Source organism: Pelobates fuscus, chromosome 10 (genome assembly GCF_036172605.1).
Source record: "Pelobates fuscus isolate aPelFus1 chromosome 10, aPelFus1.pri, whole genome shotgun sequence".
Lineage (NCBI taxonomy): Eukaryota > Metazoa > Chordata > Amphibia > Anura > Pelobatidae > Pelobates > Pelobates fuscus.
The window spans coordinates 138,170,510-138,193,228 of NC_086326.1; the positions used below are offsets into that span (position 1 = coordinate 138,170,510).

The following is a 22,719-nucleotide window of genomic DNA, read 5'->3' on the forward strand; positions in this document are numbered from 1 at the left end:
GACCCCACTGGACCACCAGGGATTTAAGGTAATTTTTTTAGTCACCCCCCTCTCCTCATCACCCCTCTCCCTCTCACAATCCCCCCCCTCTCCTCATCTCGCCTTTTATTTAAATTTATTATCCGTGCCACATTTTTTATAAAGGTTAGTACCAATCACAACATGTTTCATTTAACATATTGATATATATCACAGTAATGATGTATTTTATTGTCTCTCATGTAATTTACAAACTTAAAAATGGGAGGTGAAAGGGCCCCATAAGTGGAATAGCCTAGGGCCTCTTTTCCTCTAAATCTGGCCCTGACTGGGACCCTCTATGAGAGTGTTCGATTGATACTATGTAGCAGAGAACTGCAACTGTAAAAGTCCACCTTAAGAACCCCCCTCCTTCTCATTCCCTCTCCATGGGAGTGACGTCACGGGGATGCAGGGATCAGATAAATGTGCTTATGGAGCAACTGTTGAACTAGAAGAGCACCAGAGGGGATCTGCAGAAGAGCTCCCAGGTAGAAACACTAACTGCTTTGCCATGTGTGCCAGTACTAACTGCTAGCTCTCCCTATCAGCAGGCCAGGTCTCTGTCTAACTCTTTGCATGTTTCCCAGCTCCTAGCCCATCTCTCACCCCTGTAAGCAGTGTGTGACAGTGCCATGCTGTCTGAGCCCTGCCTGTGCCTGCTAGGATATTAGCTGTGCCAGCTGGGCTTTACAGCAGCCCATTTGTTCAGTAATCACATGGATCAGCTGTTCCTATAAAGCACTCTGAGCAGGCTGTCACTGTCCTCAATTCAGCACTTTTCTACAAACTACCAGCTCTAGCTGCATGATTCATGGCTTGGTAGCCACTGGGCTACTAGCCCGATCAATTCTCTCCTGCTGCACTCCTATTACCAAACCATGGCATAATTAGATTGTGAAACGTAACCTGTAACTAGTATGGAGATCTGTGGATCTATGCGTTTAATACTATGAATGTATACATTTAGATATTCCAATTTAGTGTGAAAATGCAGTTTTGCGCAAAGCAAAAAGTTAAATATAGAAGGTTGTTACGTACGTAAGCATACCACCAGACTGTCCCGGAGTCAGCATGATAGTCCTGAGTTTGCAAATAAAAGTAGCAAATATATTTGTAACAGATGTCTGTTTTGAACTGTGAACTGTTTATGCTGGTGTTATGGCTATCGGCACAATAAACTCAAAAATATAAAACTATAATTGCAAACTTTATTACAATAACAGGTGGATATGAAATGTAAATGAGTTAGATTTTTTTTTGCTTAATTTCTCATTTAGAAAAATGTTATTTGGAATTTGTCATAGATGGCAGTATAAGGTTTACGTTTCCTTAATATTTAATCATTGCACCAGAAAACTGTAGAGAATTCCCTAGAGATGTGTAATTATCAAACCTAAAAAATGCTAATTCTCCAACTCCGCATTTGCTCAGAATGGCTGTTTTGGTCTAAAATCTTAGATTTCCTTGTAAATTCTACACAAGTTGGGTATTATTTGCTAAGCAGTTAATTGTTGTGCATTGAAAACCAAAATGCAAAAACGAAACTATTTTGGCCCTACTTCACTTTTCGATGCACTGTTTAGTATAGACGGCCATCTTGTATCCAGGAGAGAACAGAGGATATTGTATCATACAAAGTGGAATAAACTGGATACATATCTATTTGATTCATGAGATCAGCATAAACAAACAAGGTGTGAGACGCTAGGGTAGAGGTAAAGTATTCATGTACACAGCTTCAAAGAAACAAAAGATAGCACTAAGGTATTCCTATACACATACTGTGTGATACAGTCACCATGTTAATTCTGGACTTTAACCCCAATGATATACCTGGACCATGGTCTTGAACGGGTTAAACGAGAGGGTCTGTTTCTATTTAAATTTATGTCTCCGATCAGTACGTTATATTTATTTACATAGCTCTAACAATAATTGTCCTGTTTAATAAGATATTTATAGTGCGTTTAGAACAATTTGAGAGAGGGGTGCAAAAGACCTCCCGCCAAACGTTAAATAGTTATATTCTGTTTTCTACGATTTGTGGCTTCCAACAGTGACCATAAACCTGCGGTATTACCTAAATAAAGAACAGGATCTGCTATAATGGGGGTAGCTGAACTGTATAGCTTAATACGAGATTGTTGTTTGAATAGGAACAAAAATATCCCTAATAAGCTGATTTATACAAACAAGAGATTTGTAAATCTAGAGATCAAATCAAGAGATTTGCGTTTTATAATAATGCAGCACACACGGAGAATTATTAAACTTTAAATCCTAGCTAACTGAAATCCAAATGGTAACTCAGATATAGTCAGAGTTTGATTTTACCATTCGGATTTTAATTTGCTACAATTTGAGGTTATCTATTAACCCAGGAATTCTGGAGAACGGACACGTGGATTGCAAATTATGGTCCGAGTAAGTCAAATTCCCTGAATTATCAAATGTTCAATATTGGCTTTTTTTGATGTAAGACAGGTCGAATTTCTACAGCTGTCGGTTTAGTGCATCCCGTGATGGGCCAGTTGATAGTGAGAGCCCAGTTTTCACAGCTCTGCATTGATACAAGAATACATCACAAAGCTAATTTAAGACGTACCGTCCTGGTTATAGGATTACCCTACTAGAACTGGCCCACCGGCCCTCATAAACGTCCACTAAAACCTATTTTTAAAGGCCATGTCCCTAGTTACATTGCGGGAAAATATACACATGTTTCAGACTAGCTGGGGTTTGCGTTCACATTACCAGCGTGAGTGTCTCGTCAGCTGCTCAGGACAGCACTAGAGGGAACAGACCGTGGTATGCGCTGGGCTGACTTCCTTTTCAATGTGTGGGGGCAGTGGTTGCCCTGTATGATTAATTATAGCAGCACCTGCTCCTTACAGTACTGCAAGGCAATACTCGGCTCAACTCTGTGTGACTTTAAAAGCAGCAAGCTTTGATATGTTCAGATAGTTCGCTGTATTAACTAAAGTAAGTAACTATCATCCATTTACATTTTTAGCTGGAGATATGATCAGTAGTTTTGGTCTATAAATCCAGATAATAGATCTGCAGTGGTAGATCTTCATACCTTGCTTGGTTAGATAAGTAAAAAATAAAATGTCTTAATGCTTTGCAATGGATAATCTAAAGCTTAAAGGACCACTATAGTGCCAGTAAAACATACTCGTTTTCCTGGCACTAGAGTGCCCTGAGGGTGCCCCCCAACCTCAGGGTCCCACTCCCGTGGCGCTGAAGGGGGAGGAAGGGGTTAATCCCTTACCTTTTTTCCAGCGCCGGGCTCCCTTGACGCTGGGACTCTCCTCCCTCTTCTTCCGTCACTAGCTGAATGCGCACCCACAGGTACAACCAATCAATGCGATGAATACAAAACGAAAGTAAAGGGTGTACTAAACAGTGTAAAAATGTTATACTGATCATAGGAGTGAATAACGTCAAACTCAAATATACATAAATACATGTGAAAAGAGATTATGCAACCTGTAGACTAAAAAACATATATATAAAAATAATAATGAAATATTGTACAGACTGAAGAGCCCACCCTCGGCTCTGTATGCAACGCTCAGTGATAGATATTAAATGTTGAAATAGTTAGGTCCCCACAGGAGATTCAGGAGGGACAAAGCTGTGATGAGGAATAAGTAAATATATTTATAATTATTAAAAAATCTATACATATAAACATAAAATCTGATTAAAATCAAATACAAGAGCACGAGAGAATAGGAGCATAGATAAACAGCCACAGTTGTATTTGGTGGTCTGCATGAATAGCCCCAGATACCTTGCGATTCGGCACAGTCGAATTAAATGGAAAATCTGGATGTACAGCCGAATCAAATACAATACGTCACATCTCGTGAGGGGCCATAAAGCATCCAGACTAAATTGAAAAATATATATAAAAGAAAATAAATAAATTGTATTGAAAAAAAACCATCGATTTAGAAAACATACAACTTGCTGGAAGTGCTCCTGTACATAACGTATAGTGTGTCTCTGCAGGTATGTGGTAGATAGACAAAATATACTTAAATGGCCACTAGAAGGTGTGAAGAAGACTACTCATCTTAAATTCAGGTTCAGACCGTCTTAGCTGGGTGGCTATTGCAAAAATTGTGGATGGACAACTTTTTTCGGTACTGACAACTGTTTAGCCACCTAGCTAAGATGAACAGAACCTGACTTTAAGATGAGTAGTCTTCTTCACACCTTCTAGTGGCCATATTAAGTATATTTTGTCTATCTACCGCATACCTGCAGAGACAAACTACAGGTTATGTACAGGAGCACTTTGAGCAATTCGGGTATTTTCTAAATAGATGTTAATTTTCAATTGAGTGTATTTATTTTCTTTTATATATATTTTTCTACTTTTTCTAACCAATTTAGTCTGGATGCTTTATGGCACCTCACCGGATGTGACGTATCGTATTTTCACCCTATGACTAAAGTTTCCCTTAGACGTACACTCTCTTTTCATTCATTTTGTTCAATACAGTTCTGGAATATTTTTATGGAAGCCTGCCTTTTTCAAGTTCACATTGCAACTTGTTGTTTAGTAAATCAACCGTTCTGGGTTTCGCATCTAAACATTCCTATTAATAAAGTAGTCAGTCGTATCAAGTAACACGTTTGTAGTGTGACCCAAAGTCCTCTTGATCACCTGGGAAAGTGGCTCTGTCACACAGTGTTGGGGGGACTGTGGCAAAATCTGATCATGTAAAAATACACTTATTCTGCACTACAAATGAATTACATGGTATTTCAGCAAACACACAACCACTTTAAGGTCACTATAGTCACCAGAACAACTACAGCTTATTGTATTTGTTATGGTGACTAGAATCATCACCTTCAGGCTTTTTGCAGTAAACACATTTTTTTCAGAGAAAAGGCAGTGTTTACATTACAACCTAGGTGTCCATTGGCCACTCTTCAAATGGCTACTAGAGGTGATTCTTGGGGCAGTGCTGCACAGTGTGAGAAGATGCTGATTGGCCAGGGCTGTGTTTGACTTGTGCTGTCTCTGCCCCTGATCTGCCTCCTTGTCCAGCTTTCCTGTGGAAAAGCAATTTGATTGACTTAGATCAACACATCTAATGATGTCAACCAATCAGGCATATCGGGCAGAGCCAGCAGCAGCCTGGAATAAAAGTAAGATTTTACTATATTTAAAGGGACACTATAGTCACCAGAAAAACTGCAGCTTATTGAATTTGTTCTGGTGAGTAGAATCATTACCTTCAGGCTTTTTGCTGTAAACACTGTCTTTTCAGAGTCTGTTAGAGATCCTTCCTGGGTCATGGCTGCCTAAAATGCATCAAAACATTCAGTGTCTCCTCCCTCTGCAGGCAGACACTGAACTTTCCTCATAGAGATTCATTGATTCAATTCATCTCTATGAGGAGATGCTGATTGGCCAGGGCTGTGTTTGAATCATGCTGGCTCTGCCCCTGATCTGCCTCCTTGTCAGTCTCAGCCAATCCTATGGGGAAGCATTGTGATTGGGGATCAGGCTACCACTTCTGATGATGTCAGCAGACTGCTTGTTTTTTTTTTTTTTTTAGGCATACAGCATGCATATCTACAGCTTCATGCTTAAATACAGTAAGATTTTGCTATATTTAGGGAGGCATGAGGGGCCCAGGGGGAGCTAGATGGAGTTTTTAACAGGAATACATGTTTGTTTTCTTGACCCTATAGTGTTCCTTTAATTATCATTTAGCATATAAGCATCCTGGTCCTGGCATGTGTACTCACTTTTTATGGGTATACACATTGTCAATGATGATAATTGTGTAATTACTTCATACCTTGACCTCACAAATTGATCCATTCCTATGTAAAATGGGATAGATAGTTGGTTTAGTACAAAATATACAGGTTTTTAGAAAAATATAAAAATGCTATTTTTATTCATTAACTCGCATTTCAGAGAGTGGCACACACAGTCTCATGGCACTAAAAGAGTTAATATTACTCCTGCTAATATGCTTTTTCTCATTGCATATGCTCCCTGTTCGCCTTTTGTCCAGCTCCCTTCTCTTCATAGTATCGAAAGTAATGTATGGATGGCAGGATGTGAATGTAAGCTCTTGAGTAGTCATTTAACAAATCATGCAGTGCCGTGTGCATTGTGTACTTGGCCTTAAAAAAAATGATAGGAATGTACTTTAAAGTGGAAGATATCTAATCTCTGTGTTGTGGAATTTAAATAACAGGTAAATGTATGGACAGAATTATTTTGTTATTGCCGTTTACAATGTTTTTTGTTTATATATAAGTATATCTTTTTCATTAAGGCACCCAGTGCATTCCATATTATTGATGTGTGTGTGTGTGTGTGCGCACTGCGCATGCACTGGTGACAATGCTTTAAGAATATTATTTAGCCATACCAGTTACGCATGGTTGGTAAGTTTTCAAGTGGCCACTCTGGCCAGCTGCCCCACATAACATCAAGACTGTTTTTGTTGCTATGACAAGCTTGACAGTCACAAGATTGGACCACCTTCATTTCTCTTAAATGGACACCATAACCACCATAAACATAAGCCATAAACACTATAGCTTAGTGTAGGTGTTCCAGTGTCTATAGCCTGCAGGTTAAGCAACGTAAATGCTGCTTTTTTCGGGAAGAAGAGATGCATTGCTCTATGAGGAGATGCTGATTGGCGCAGCACAGTTTTTTTTTGCTGCACATGCGCAATAACTACTCCGTGCTTTCCTTTTGGAAATTAAGGTAGGGCCAGCTGCAGCAAGATCAGCATGATGAGGGAGATTAGGTTAGTATAAAATCTTATTTCTCCACTCTGAGTGGGGATGGGGATCCTAATAGGTAGTTCAAAACTATAGTGTATAGGAATATATAGATGGTGGTTTATTTTTTTTTACATCATGGGTAGTTTTATCCACTCATGTCTGAATAATGAGTCCACGTTGAAATCTCATAGTCTGTCTGGTCTTGTTAAAGGGACACTATAGTCACCAAAACAAATTTAGCTTCATGAACCAGTTTTGGTGTATAGATCATGCCCCTATAGGTTTGGAGTTACGCTGACGCTCCCGGCCAATCAGTGACAGATCACTGGAGTGATCAGGGACGCCCCATTCACAAAACTGACTTGAAAAAAGTATGTTTCTTTATAAGCCAGTAGCCGGGAGTCACTGATTGGCTGAGAGCGTCAGCGTAACTCCCGGGTCACTGGCATGTAAAGAAACATACTTTTTTCAAGTCAGTTTTGTGAATGGGGCGTCCCTGATCACTCCAGTGATTTGAAGTGGTTGTGGTGGTAAATGTATATGTGTGCAGTATTACTGCTTGAAACATTATACATACTGAGTTATTGTTAATTGTGTGTTGATGGATAAAAAAAAATAGTTTTGTTTTAGAGATGTTTAAACTTAATTTATTAATTACACAATAAAATGAAAGTCAAAAATTGATTTGATGATTTTTTTTCTGTAATTCCTACAAATTACATATTTATTGCCGCTTTAATTTGGGGAGCCAACGATGATTCTGCTTCTAAAGAGTTCTAGTTACCCTTAATGTCTGCTACTATTACTAATGTCTGCTACTACTGCTATGTTTACATCTGAGGGGTTAAAACCTGGGGGACCTGGCACCCACACCACTTCATTGAGCTGAAGTGGTCTGGGTGACTATAGCGTCCCTTTAAGAATTTTTCTCAGACTTTGAAGATATTTTCTAACAATCCTTTTTTGGGAGTCCATCATTTTCCAAAGCTTGGCAAACCCTTGGCACTGTTTGGTACGGCAGTTGTCTTACACGGTGATCGTGGAGTCTGGAGCTTTGACATGGCGCTGACATAGTGGCTTCCGAATCTCATAGTGATCATGCTTATTATTCTAAAAATAACAGCTTCACTGAGCATTGCCAACTCAGTGGAGCGACTGTTTCCATAGATTACAATTTTCCAATCTTTAAAAAAAGAAAAAAATCTTTCTCGGCAAGAATCCAAAAGTCTTATGTCTTATGACTATAAATAACTTTAGCTTCTTTACATCTGTAACATTACCTGCTAAGGATCTGGGAGTCAAGCACTGTTCTGGACAATTCCGACAGTGGGATCTGTTTTCCCGAGTTTATCAGGGATCCCGGACTCATCAATCATTCTTGCACTATCTATACTACTAGTGCCATTCTTTGCATCAATTCTTACACTAAATGTTACAATATCACTCCATTTTATTCTATTCAGCATTCGCATCACCTGCGATAGTGTGTGTTCGTTCTCAATTCGTACATACATTCTGGAGATGCTGACAGTGACAAATACAGTTTCCCTTTTTAAACTCCCATTTGATTCTACTTTGTTCCTATTTAAGGTTGCTTCTAAAGCTGACAGCACGTTCCTCTGTATTTTGTGATTTTCTGGAACAACTTGTCTTGTCCTTGTGTTCACAGTCTGGTATCCTTGACCTGGTTTAACTCATCACATTGCAGATTCTATGATTCTCTTAGAGTCTGACTTTTCTTTTTCCGTCACATTTTCTTTTGTCTTTTAATAATAATTCTTACCTTTGTGTAGGAATACCTGGCACACACGTTATGAGATGTCAGGTTTTATGTGTTGTGGAGCTGGAATCTGGATATTGAAAAGGAGGAGAACCTTGTGACACACTCTCTAAGGAGTAAATTGAAGGAGACCGCACTCACCAGGCTACCAAGGTGCACCGGATCCATGGCAGGCTAGACCCCACATCAAATGTATGAAATAAAGTAATGGTCCAGGGACTCAAGTAGATAGCAAAACAGCAGCTTTATTGGAGCGAACAAAGAGCAGAGCAACGTTTCAACCTGACCGGGTCTTTATCAGGTCAAAACGTTGCTCTGTGTTTGCTCACATACAGCAGCTGTTTTGCTATCTACTTGAGTCCCTGGACCATTACTTTATTTTATACATTCTCTAAGGAAGCCATGGAGTGAGAAGAGGCTCCCAGCAAGTGAATGGGAGCATGGAGGCTAACATCGAGAGGGGAAGTGGAGAACAAACAATCGAACAAACTAAAAAATCGGGGGAATCTGGAACTGCTATCAGGTGTCAGATCAGATCCAAAGGTCGTGGAATGCAGTATATATTTTTATTCATAAAGGTAGGCCAAGGAGTAAAGGAATGGTCTGAAGGGTAATAACAAGGGATGCTAGGCTTTAGGCACAGACGCACCAAAATAATTATGCACCATCTGGACCTTACCTTGAGGATTTGAAGACTGGATGCATGCGAGGGTACACAGGGCCGGCCTTAGGGGTGTGCGAGCTGTGCGGCCGCACAGGGCGCCATGGAGCAGGGGGCGCCCTGCGGCCGCATAGCTCACACGGCAGGGGCGTATTAGCCGCGAGGCTAACAAGGCATTTTCCAGGGGGCGGCAAAAAAAGCCGCCCCCAAATGCCCAAGGTAAATGTCTTGTTAGCCTTGCGGCTAACAGACATGCTGGGCGGTCGGGCGGCGCTGGTGGGCGGCTGGCGAGGGAGCACTTCCTCTGAGCTGTCTGCTCAGCTCCCTCGCGTGCCGCAGAGTGAGGCTGGGAGCCGGAATATGACGTCATATTCCGGCTCCCAGCCTCACTCTGAGGCGCGCGAGGGAGCTGAGCAGACAGCTCAGAGGAAGTGCTCCCTCGCCAGCCGCCCGCCAGGCAGCCAGTGCCGCTCGTCCAGCAGCCACTGGACCACCAGGGAGGAAGAGACCCCCCCAGCATTCCCAAAGGTAAGGAGGCTGGGGGGGGGGGTGTTTAAATAAATTTTAAAAAATGTGTTAATGTGGGTGAGTGTGTGTGTCTGTTAGTGTGTGTCTGTGACTGTTAGTGTGTGTGTCAGTGTGTGTCTGTGACTGTTAGTGTGTGTGTCTGTTAGTGTGTTTCTGTTAGTGTGTTTCTGTTAGTGTGTTTGCCTGTGAGTGTGTGTGTGTCTGTTAGTGAGTGTGTGTGTGTGTGTGTCTGACTGTGTGTGTGTGGCTGTCTGCCTGTGTGTGTGTGTGACTGTGTGTGTGACTGTCTGCGTGTGCGTGTGTGTGTGACTGCGTGTGCGTGCGTGTGTGTGTGTGTGGCTTTCTGCCAGTGTGTGTTTGACTGTTTGTCTGTGTGTGTGACTGTCTGTGTGTGTGTGTGTGTGTGTGACTGTGTGTGTGACTGTGTGTGTGGCTGTTTGCCTCTGTGTGTTTGGCTGTTTGCCTCTGTGTGTTTGTGTGTGGCTGTCTGTGTGTGACTGCCAGCCTGTGTGTGTGGCTGTCTGCCTGTGTGTGTTTGTGTGTGTGTGTGGCTGTCTGCCTGTGTGTGTGTGTGTGTGTGTGTGTGTTTGTGTGTGTGACTGCCTATGTGTTACTGTCTGGGCAGACTAGATGGGCCGAATGGTTCTTATCTGCCGTCACATTCTATGTCTGTGTTTGTGTGTGTGTGTGTGTTTGTGTGTGGCTGTCTGTGTATGACTGCCTGAGTGTGTGTGTGTGTGTATGGCTGTCTGCGTGTGTGTGTGGGAAGGGGGAAGGAGTGGGGGAGGGGGGGTCGGGAAGGGGGGGCGCTGTGAAGATTTTTCGCACAGGGCGCCGAAATGCCTAAGGCCGGCCCTGAGGGTACATTTAATGTCTGAGGAGCCATTGCATTCCCTAACCAAGACAGAAAGTGCAACCCAGGCATCACGGCAAGCTGCTAATTCTGCTTAAATCTTTCTCTCATGGACCGGCTCATCTTTGTGCATAAATGGAGCGCATGTCTAGACTTTCATTCCCCTCAAAGATGGTGCATACAAATATACCAAGAAGCTGTACATTCAGCAGCAATTCCAATGACAACACAATCCTGTTTACTAGGTAAACCTGACTTACAGAACATATATTGGTATTGAGTATTTATACTAAACTGCAAGCGTCGGTGACTGGAGACCTGATTTATAGGCCACATTCGCATTACAAATTGACTTGAAAGATAATCTCTGCTGAAATGTTAATGAACCCACTGTTAGTAAATGGTCTCTGGAGTGCTTTATAGCCATGCTGTTTTGACTACCAATCCTACGAATAAGTGATGTGATATATCTAGTAATGTGAGTAATGTAATGATGTTAAAGTACGTGGACGCAGGACACAGAGTGAAATACAGATATTTGGGGCTTAATTCTGTCTCTAGCTCACTTTCTAAGTAAAAGGTCAATCTCAGCATACAGAACAGAGAGCTCATGGCTCACACAAATGATCAGTTACACCATGAGCCTGCTAAATGAAGCCCATGGAACAGCGCAGTCAGGGGAGTGGGCCTTGACAGAGCCAGGAGTAGGCAGGGGAGTAACCAGTTAAAGGGGCGTGGTTATTGGTAAATGGGGGTTGGACAATAGGAGTATATTAAGCGGCCATTTTATGACTAAGGGACATTTTAACTAAACTGACACTTGCCTGGTAATTGTCCCTCCCACCCTCCCTGTTGTTTTGGAGTTCCCGTTTGGTCACAGCGGCGGGATAGGGCTTGGGTAATTGGAAGGTAGGAGGAGTATAAATTGGTTAGGCTGGATTAGACTGGAGTGTGAAATGGTTTGTGGGTTCGAGCTCATCGGTGGCTCCGAACCAGGTGGTGTAGGGGGGTCTCGGTACACCCCTACAGTTAAAAAAGTTATGGATATGGGGCCTCTTTGGTAGGCCATGTGTTATATGTTATTTGTTATTTATAATGTTATTTATTGTTATTGGGCGGGGTCATTGCCGGGGGTAATTTATGTACGGTGGGGGGTGGAGGTATATTTACATTTGTGGCAATGACCCCAATTTGTTAACTTGTTTATAAATATAAATAAAGCTGTGGACTTTTATATTCCAACAGAAATACGGTGTCTGTAAGTTATTGGGGGGTTGGGGTTAACAGCGCACCTGCCGAATAATCGACTGTGCGCATGTCATGTAGATTATGGAAATGTTATATCCGCAATTCTCAACTCATGGTTCAAAAGAATTCTAAAAAACATTATGATCAGAAAGCTGTAGTTTCTGGTAGTTGTAGTTTTTCATTGATGTAACCCCTTCTATCATTCATCACCCCTCCCCGGTTAAAAAAATTAAATAAATAAGAATAAGCTTACCTGCAATCCTGCACCACGGCCAAGTACTTCCTACAGCCAAATCCTCTTCCAGTGAAGTCCCCCTTGCTGCATGGACTAGGATGTCCAGGAGGACAGGCTGAGGGAGGACTTTGGCAGCTTGGGAACCATGCCACCAATGCTGTATGTGCTGATCACCGATACCTTTTTATGCACAGAATTAACATTATCAGCCCGGTACCCAATTCTGAGCTGCTGGAGGTGGAGGAACACTATCTCTGTACATGCAGCATTTATTAATAACACGCTGAATCCAAGCACCATGACTACTTTACTTCTAGTATGTTGTGTGAAAAGTCTGTAGTATTATTTTAATAGTTATGTAGTGCTAACACATTGTACTTTTGGAGAGGAGGTAGTAGTAGCAGTAGTACTTGTGCAGACATTGTGGCGTGCATCTTCTAAGTAGTGAATTTAAAGGAACATTATAGGGTCAGAAACAAAAACATGTATTCCTGACCATATAACGTTAAAAACCATCATTTAGGTGTCTTGCCCCCCTTAAACAGTGATAAACATATCTTATTTCCAGCACCACACAAATCCGCCAGCGTTGCCCCCAATCCGCCTCCTTGGATGACATTATAATACTTGATATTCTCAGCCAGTCCAATGCTTTCCCATAGGCCAACAATACTTGCTGACCTGTTACTCTTGAGGCTGGCTCCTCCTCTTCTACACATTGAACTCTGGGTAAGCTGCAGACTAGGGCTAGACATCAGGGGTTGTCTTTGCATGGTAAGTTAGGAAAATGTTATGCATTTACACACTACTATATTCTCATAACACCCCACTACTGTCCCTAACTCCCTACTACAGTTCATAACCACCCTATTGCCCCTAACCATTGTTCCTAACCACCCTATTGCCCCCAACTCCCAAGTCCTAAACCCCCATTTCCCCTAACTTTGTACTACAGTTCCTATTCCCTGCAGTTCCTAGCCCCCACTTCAGTCTGTAACCCCTATTTCTAACCCCTCACTGCTGGTCCTAATCACACACTTATGCCTATAACACTCTACTGCCACTACTTACCCCCACGAATGCCTCTAAGTCCCACTACTGCCCCTAACCCAAACTTCTATCCCTAACCTTAACTACAGTCCTAACCCCAACTGCTGCCTCTATCCCCACATGTATTTTCTACACATCATACATTGACACACACATAACTCGCTCAAACTTATCACTCACACAGCTACACACATCACTTAAAGCTGTACACATATTACACACAGCAAGCTTTATACACACACAGATCTGCACCACACTCCTGACACACAGCTACAACACTTACAGCCACCCTACACAAGACACACTTCCACACCACATCTGCTCAATATTTTAATAAATATTCACATTTTGTAATGACGTGCAAAAAATGCCACCCCCAAATGATCAGGCAAATGTTGTGTACTGGGATATTACAGTGCCCCCCAGTAATGTGCAGTGTATGCTGGGATATTACAGAGCCCCTGGTAGTGTGTAGCATGTTCTGGGATATTACAGAGCCACCGGTAATGTACAGTGTGTACTGGGATTTACAGAGCCCCCAGTAATGTGCAGTGTGTACTGGGATATTACAGAGCCCCCAGTAATGTGCAGTGTGTACTGGGATATTACAGAGCTCCCAGTAATGAGCAGTGTGTACTGGGATATTACAGAGCCCCCAGTAATGTGCAGTGTGTACTAGACTTGACTTGTTTGCCTCGTTTTATGGGAGCCCAAGAGCTGGCCACCTTTGGGCTCCCCGGGACAGGCGGACAGTTGTTTCCGGGCAGGCGGCGAGGGAGCACTTTCCCCTGAGCTCCCCAGCCCCACTGGACCCCAGGTGAAAAATCCACCCAGCTATCCCAAATGTAGGGAGGCTGGGTGGATTTAAATTTAAATAAATAATAATAATAATAATGAGTGTGGGGAAATGTGTGTGTGTGTCAGTTAATGTGTATGTCAGTGAATATGTGTGAGTGTGTGTGTTTCAGTGAATGTGTGTATCTTAATGATTGTATGCGTCTGTCAACGTGTGTCTAAATGATTGTATGTGTGTCAGATTGTGTCAAATAACTCAGTGTATGTGTGTGTATGTCAGTGTATCTGAGAGTGTGTGCTGGGCCGTGAGTGTCTGTCAGTCAAAATGTGTGTAAGTTAACAGGAAGGGGTGGGTACATTTAACCCCTTAAGGACCAAACTTCTGGAATAAAAGGGAATCATGACATGTCACACATGTCATGTGTCCTTAAGGGGTTAAATTAGGGGGTGCCCGAGATCTGTCATGGCTAGGGCAGCACCATATTAAAATGGTGTGTACTGGGATATTACAGTGCCCCCCAGTAATGTGCAGTGTATGCTGGGATATTACAGAGCCCCTGGTAGTGTGTAGCATGTTCTGGGATATTACAGAGCCACCAGTAATGTACAGTGTGTACTGGGATTTACAGAGCCCCCAGTAATGTGCAGTGTGTACTGGGATATTACAGAGCCCCCAGTAATGTTCAGTGTGTACTGGGATATTACAGAGCTCCCAGTAATGAGCAGTGTGTACTGGGATATTACAGAGCCCCCAGTAATGTGCAGTGTGTACTGGGATATTACAGAGCCCCCAGTAATGTGCAGTGTGTACTGGGATATTACAGAGCCCCCAGTAATGTGCAGTGTGTACTGGGATATTACAGAGCCCCCAGTAATGTGCAGTGTGTACTGGGATATTACAGAGCCCCCAGTAATGTGCAGCGTGTACTGGGATATTACAGAGCCCCCAGTAATGTGCAGTGTGTACTGCAGGGTGTGCTGGGATATTACAGATCCCCTAGTAATGTGCAGGGTGTACTGGGATATTACAGAGCCCCCAGTAATGAGCAGTGTGTACTGGGATATTACAGAGCCCCCAGTAATGTGCAGTGTGTACTGGGATATTACAGAGCCCCCAGTAATGTGCAGTGTGTACTGGGATATTACAGAGCCCTCAGTAATGTGTGGTGTGTACTGGGATATTACAGAGCCCCCAGTAATGTGCAGAGTGTACTGGGATATTACAGAGCCCCCAGTAATGTGCAGTGTGTACTGGGATATTACAGAACCCCCAGTAATGTGCAGGGTATACTGGGATATTACAGAGCCCCTGGTAGTGTGCAGCGTGTTCTGGGATATTACAGTGCCCCCCAGTAATGTGCAGTGTGTACTGGGATATTACAGAACCCCCAGTAATGTGCATTGTGTACTGGGATGTTACAGAGCCCCCCAGTAATGTGCACGGTGTACTGGGATATTACCGAGCCCCCAGTAATGTGCAGTGTGTACTGGGATATTACAGAGCCCCCCCAGTAATGTGCAGCGTGTACTGGGATATTACAGAGCCCCCAGTAATGTGCAGGGTGTACTGGGATATTACAGAGCCCCCCAGTAATGTTCAGAGTGTACTGGGATATTACAGAGCCCCCAGTAATGTGCCGTGTGTACTGGGATATTACAGAGCCCCCAGTAATGTGCAGGGTGTGCTGGGATATTACAGAGCCCCCAGTAATGTGCAGGATGTGCTAGGATATTACAGAGCCCCCAGTAATGTGCAGGGTGTACTGGGATATTACAGAGCCCCCAGTAATGAGCAGTGTGTACTGGGATATTACAGAGCCCCCAGTAATGTGCAGTGTGTACTGGGATATTACAGAGCCCCCAGTAATGTGCGGTGTGTACTGGGATATTACAGAGCCCCCAGTAATGTGCAGTGTGCACTGGGATATTACAGAGCCCCCAGTAATGTGCAGTGTGTACTGGGATATTACAGAGCCCCCAGTAATGTGCAGGGTGTACTGGGATATTACAGAGCCCCCCAGTAATGTTCAGAGTGTACTGGGATATTACAGAGCTCCCAGTAATGTGCAGGGTGTACTGGGATATTACAGAACCCCCAGTAATGTGCAGTGTTTACTGGGATATTACAGAGCCCCCAGTAATGAGCAGTGTGTACTGGGATATTACAGAGCCCCCAGTAATGTGCAGTGTGTACTGGGATATTACAGAGCCCCCAGTAATGTGCAGTGTGTACTGGGATATTACAGAGCCCCCAGTAATGTGCAGTGTGTACTGGGATATTACAGAGCCCCCAGTAATGTGCGGTGTGTACTGGGATATTACAGAGCCCCCAGTAATGTGCAGAGTGTACTGGAATATTACAGAGCCCCTAGTAATGTGCAGTGTGTACTGGGATATTACAGAACCCCCAGTAATGTGCAGGGTATACTGGGATATTACAGAGCCCCTGGTAGTGTGCAGTGTGTTCTGGGATATTACAGTGCCCCCCAGTAATGTGCAGTGTGTACTGGGATATTACAGAACCCCCAGTAATGTGCATTGTGTACTGGGATGTTACAGAGCCCCCCAGTAATGTGCACGGTGTACTGGGATATTACCGAGCCCCCAGTAATGTGCAGTGTGTACTGGGATATTACAGAGCCCCCCCCCCCCCAGTAATGTGCAGCGTGTACTGGGATATTACAGAGCCCCCAGTAATGTGCAGGGTGTACTGGGATATTACAGAGCCCCCAGTAATGTTCAGAGTGTACTGGGATATTACAGAGCCCCCAGTAATGTGCAGTGTGTACTGGGATATTACAGAGCCCCCAGTAATGAGCAGTGTGTACTGGGATATTACAGAGCCCCCAGTAATGTGCAGTGTGTACTGGGATATTACAGAGCCCCCAGTAATGTGCAGTATGTACTGGGATATTAGAGAGCCCCCAGTAATGTTCAGAGTGTACTGGGATATTACAGAGCCCCCAGTAATGTGCAGTGTGTACTGGGATATTACAGAGCCCCCAGTAATGAGCAGTGTGTACTGGGATATTACAGAGCCCCCAGTAATGTGCAGTGTGTACTGGGATATTACAGAGCCCCCAGTAATGTGCAGTGTGTACTGGGATATTATAGAGCCTCCAGTAATGTGCAGTGTGTACTGGGACATTACAGAGCCCCCAGTAATGTGCAGGGTGTACTGGGATATTACAGAGCCCCCCAGTAATGTTCAGAGTGTACTGGGATATTACAGAGCCCCCCAGTAATGTTCAGAGTGTACTGGGATATTACAGAGCCCCCAGTAATGAGCAGTGTGTACTGGGATATTACAGAGCCCCCAGTAATGTGCAGTGTGTACTGGGATATTACAGAGCCCCCAGTAATGTGCAGTGTGTACTGGGATATTATAGAGCCTCCAGTAATGTGCAGTGTGTACTGGGACATTACAGAGCCCCCAGTAATGTGCAGGGTGTACTGGGATATTACAGAGCCCCCCAGTAATGTTCAGAGTGTACTGGGATATTACAGAGCCCCCCAGTAATGTTCAGAGTGTACTGGGATATTACAGAGCCCCCAGTAATGTGCAGGGTGTACTGGGATATTACAGAGCCCCCCAGTAATGTGCAGGGTGTACTGGGATATTACAGAGCCCCCCAGTAATGTGCAGTGTGTACTGGGATATTACAGAGCCCCCAGTAATGAGCAGTGTGTACTGGGATATTACAGAGCCCCCAGTAATGTGCAGTGTGTACTGGGATATTACAGAGCCCCCAGTAATGTGCAGTATGTACTGGGATATTACAGAGCCCCCAGTAATGTGCATTATCTACTGCGATAATACAGAGCCCCCAGTAATGTGCAGTGTGTACTGGGATATTACAGAACCCCCAGTAATGTGCACGGTGTACTGGGATATTACCGAGCCCCCAGTAATGTGCAGTGTGTACTGGGATATTACAGAGCCCCCCCCCCCAGTAATGTGCAGCGTGTACTGGGATATTACAGAGTCCCCAGTAATGTGCAGGGTGTACTGGGATATTACAGAGCCCCCAGTAATGTGCAGTGTGTACTGGGATATTACAGAGCCCCCAGTAGTGTGCAGTGCATATGAGATTATGTAAAAGAGAAATTGAGATAGTCTGGAAAGACCAAAGTAAAAGAAAGAGGAAATAGAGATTGGTGAAAAATAATATGATAAAATATAGAATGGCATTAAATTAAAGGAAATTAAATAGGACGAATGAAACTGACATTTTTCAATTATTTACATACTGCAATCTTATATTCCACCAACATATACATAAAACAAACACAGTAAATACTCTGCACATGCATCATATACATCATGCACATACATGTATCAGACACATAGAAACGCTTTCACACTTATAGAATTTTGCACATTACATACATATATGTCAGGGTGTGATATACAGAGTTAAACACTAACCATGAAGTTGACATCCAAATTCCTCAATTTAGACTGAAAAAGCCAAGCTGTGACTACAGTTGAGTTGAAGAATGTCTCCAAATCTGCTGTCTTTGCCTTATTTATTTTTATTTTATTTTTCACTACATTTTGTAGTATTTTGAATACATATTGTATATTGTATAAAGTACTAATACAGTAATAATTCTGAAAAGATCAGAATAATAAGTACAATGTGTATCTGTGGCTCTTTCATAATTGGCATTCCAAATTTGATTAGGACTATAATTAGTACTGATGGCAAAATACAGTTGCCAGTTAATGATATATTGAAGTAGAGAAAGTGCAGCAAATAGTGACGATATACTATATATTATATTGTCTGGGACAAGACAGATGTTATAATTATTATAGAGAATAATTACTACTTGCTAAATGGATGCTCAATGGTGGAGATTATAAATGGTAATTGGAAGCTAGCAGTGAAGGAGCTGCTAGTCTGAAAAAAAGAAAAGAAAAAAGTATTCAGGTTTAAATTATATAAAACATGCACTAAGATTTAAACACAGAAAATGGTTGAATTAATGAAATAAAAGGAGAGTGACATTTAGCCCATAGGGCCATTTTAATTTTGGAAGAACATTCTAAAGTCAATTTAACTCCACACCTCTAAAGCTTTGTAAGGTGTGTAGTTGAGATGACAGAGTGTAAGAGGTAGGGTGGGGTGTGCTAGTGACTCATTCCTCATCACCGGTAATGAGCAGCAACCCGGACCCCAGATCCTATGACTACCTATCAGAGGGATTTAGAATTGTTTAAACATTCTGCTTTATGTGGTTGGTTTTGTAAAATGTATTTATTGTATGAATGCCTTTCCCTTACCTACCTACCACCTGCTCACTATTGCACTCAACAAGTGTGCCTCTGTAGTTCTAGGAGATTTTCTGACCAGTCCCTACTGGCTACCATGACTCTATCTTCCTAATCAGGTCCACACCCCTATTTTATTTTTGCACCCGATTGTTTAAACATTATATATACATTGTGTATAAACCTTGTGAGCAGTGAAATAGACTAGTATGTGACCTCTGTCTGGCGTCTTCTGGAAATGGGGTAAAGAGATGCTATTATTCGTTAGGACCATGCTGAAAGCCTGACTACTGAGAAGGTCCTCCTTGGGGCCTAGCACTGTTTTGTTGGTTGCAGGTGCTGAGAATGGACTGTTATGGCTTCTAGCCAAATTCTGGACTGTCACAAGACACGTATTGACGCTGTGTGTCATTCTGGCATCCTTTCTGATCCATTCCAAGAGCACCTTATACCATCCCAACTTGCATCATTTATTCTTCTCAAGCTGGGGACTAAATAGCTGCATAGACATTGGGCTGTCTGACAGCCAAGCTTTCTAGTCCCACTCAGAGGAGTTCATGCACAGAGAGCATTGCTGAACAGTTCTGACATTGGATTCAGGCCCTCAGCCTAGTTATCGGATCACAAACGTGTCCATTGATGCATTCATGCTGCTGTTTTGGGGGATTTGGCTTCAGGCATCCCTAGAAGTTGGATACCAAAGACCAAAATGGTAAGAGTGGGACCGTCTTTCTGAATGCAGGACAATTGGGATGGATGCAGTCACCTGTACAATATAACCTCGCTACTCCTACTTGCAGTTGTGGTACTTTTAGATTGGGTAATAATGACATATAACTGTACACCCAGGACATACTCAAAACTAGCAGCAAACTAAATGCATGTTTCCTCGTTAAATACCTTAATGATATTATTATAAATATTATTAATAGACAACAGTGCTTTCGTGGCCAAACTATGGCAGCGGCAGCTGTTATAAAGTATAGCATGATTTAAAAAAACATGTCTGTACTGTGATCATTTACTATAAGGTGATAATCCCTAGCACTCAAAATATCTTCATCATTTGGCTAGGAGCTAAGACATGCTAAGACATTGTATCCGTCAGTGAATCTATACCTTTGTCTGTAAGAAACCTTATAGTATGTGCACTTACAATAGTTATTATGTTTATGTAGACAGACAGATGTAAACAATTAGATACATATATACAACATTATGCAATATGGATGCTTCAATTTAATGGAAAGGTGATCGGAGTCATTAACTCCAGCTTCTAGAATTACGTAAATCCATTCTAAAATATAATTTAGTTGAACTGAATCCCAAGCTCGGCTATTTTTGCCTCAGTTTTGCCATTCAGACTTTACTGAAAACCCCTAATAATATTTTTGTCGTAAAAAAAACATCAAACAATGCATCTACACATATAGCATAAAAAAGGATTTGCCAGATTAGGGTACTAATTATTTTTAACTGGCAAAAACAAATAATTTAATCCATCATTAAATATGACTCCACAGGTAAATCTGGGGTGAATTTATTCGTTCGGGTGTAGATTAAAATGCGCTTGATTCGTTCGTAACGGCTGAAAATAATTTGTGCATAGATCTAGTATCTGCTGTGCCACTAGCATTCTCAAAGGCATTTTATCAACTAATTAGCGGTTATGTTAATGAAGTGCCAACATCATTAATCACTAAACTCCAGATTTTTTTGTGAATAAAATCAAAATGGCAGACCAGAGACAAAAATAGCTCAACAGGAAAAAATCAACTATGGTTATTTTTTCCCCTCAGTTTTGCCTTTCGGATTGAATAAGCAAAGGTTACGAATTTAGTGAATACATCGGCCTGTGTTATGGACTTAAACTACTTTACTTAAGGAACACCAAAACAACTTTAGCTTAATGAAGCAGTATTTGTGTATAGATCATGGCATTGAAGTCTAACTGCTCAATTCTCTGCTATTTAGAAGTTAAATCATTTTATTTTTGTTTCTGTTTATGCAGCCCCAGCCATACTTCATCTGGGCTTTGACTGACACAGCCTGCATGCAAGAAATAGAATGGTTTCACTTTTGATCAGATGTAACTTACTCTAGACGTTTTTATCTCCTGCTCTGTAGATTGCACTTTAATTACATGCAGGTGGCTTCTGCAGGGTCTAGCAAGCTATTAACAGAGCACAAGATAATCATTTCTATTTAACAGAATTTGCAATAAAGGAAGTGTAAACATTAGATGACTTTTTACAGGAAGTGTTGAGGAAGACTGTGTAAGCCACATGCAGGGTGGTATCACTAGGACTGCACAAAATATGTGATTTAAAGTGACACTGTAGGCATCCAGACCACTTCAGCTCATTGAAGTGGCGTGGGTGCTGTGTCCCTTTTGCACCTAGTGCTGCAACGTTAAACATTGCAGTTCCAGAGTACTGCAATGTTTACATTGCAGCTCTAAGTCTGCCCTCAGTGGCTGTTGCAACAGACTTTTGGTCCGTTATCTGACGCTGGACGTCCTCACGCTCTGCATGAGGACTTCCAGCGTCAGATTTGTCACCGTAGGAAAGCATTGATTCACTGTTTCCCTATGGGGAGGTCTAATGCGTGCGGACGGAGGAATCGGTAGTGCCAGGAATACAGCTTTGTATTCCTGGCACTACAGTATCCCTTTATCTCCTAAATGGCAGAGAATTGAGCAGTCAGAAGGCAGGGACATGATCTATACACCAAAACTGCTTCGTAAAATAATACAATGTGAGCAAGATATTACTTTGCTGCAGAAGGATTTAGATAGACTGGAGGACTGGGCACTCAAATGGCAGATGAAATTTAATGTTGAAAAATGCAAAGTTATGCACTTCGGCGTAAAGAATACACAAGCAACGTATACTCTTAATGGAAGTGAATTAGGGATAACAACACACGAAAAGGACTTGGGAATTGTTATAGACAACAAACTATGCAACAATGTGCAATGTCAATCAGCAGTGGCCAAGGCCAGTAAGGTATTGTCATGCATGAAAAAGGGCATTCATTCTCGGGACGAGAATATCATTTTGCCTCTCTATAAATCACTGGTAAGACCACATATTGAATATGCTGTGCAATTTTGGGCACCTGTTCTAAAGAAGGATATCATGGCACTAGAAAAAGTGCAGAGGCGGGCTACAAAATTAATAAAAGGAATGGAACATATCAGCTATGAAGAAAGGTTAACAAATTTAAACCTATTTAGTATAGAAAAACGTCGCCTGAGAGGGGATATGATAACATTATACAAATATATTCGGGGCCAATACAAACCATTGTGTGGAAATCTATTCACAAACCGGACTTTACATAGGACACGAGGCCATGCGTTTAGACTGGAAGAAAGAAGATTTCGTCTAAGGCAAAGGAAAGGTTTTTTTACTGTAAGAACAATCAGGATGTGGAATTCTCTGCCTGAAGAAGTGGTTTTATCAGAGTCCATACAGATGTTCAAACA

The 22,719-nt window shown here is 42.3% G+C and overlaps 1 protein-coding gene across 2 annotated transcripts in view; it reads left to right on the top strand.

The window, feature by feature from the left end:
- Positions 1–409: 409 nt before the first annotated feature.
- Positions 410–22,719, top strand: part of LDB3 (LIM domain binding 3) — a 122,697-nt gene continuing 100,387 nt past the window's right edge. For both annotated transcript variants that reach the window (XM_063433610.1, XM_063433611.1), the window contains exon 1: positions 410–509. The gene's annotated coding sequence lies outside the window, so the exon portion shown is untranslated. The remainder of the gene's footprint in view (positions 510–22,719) is intronic.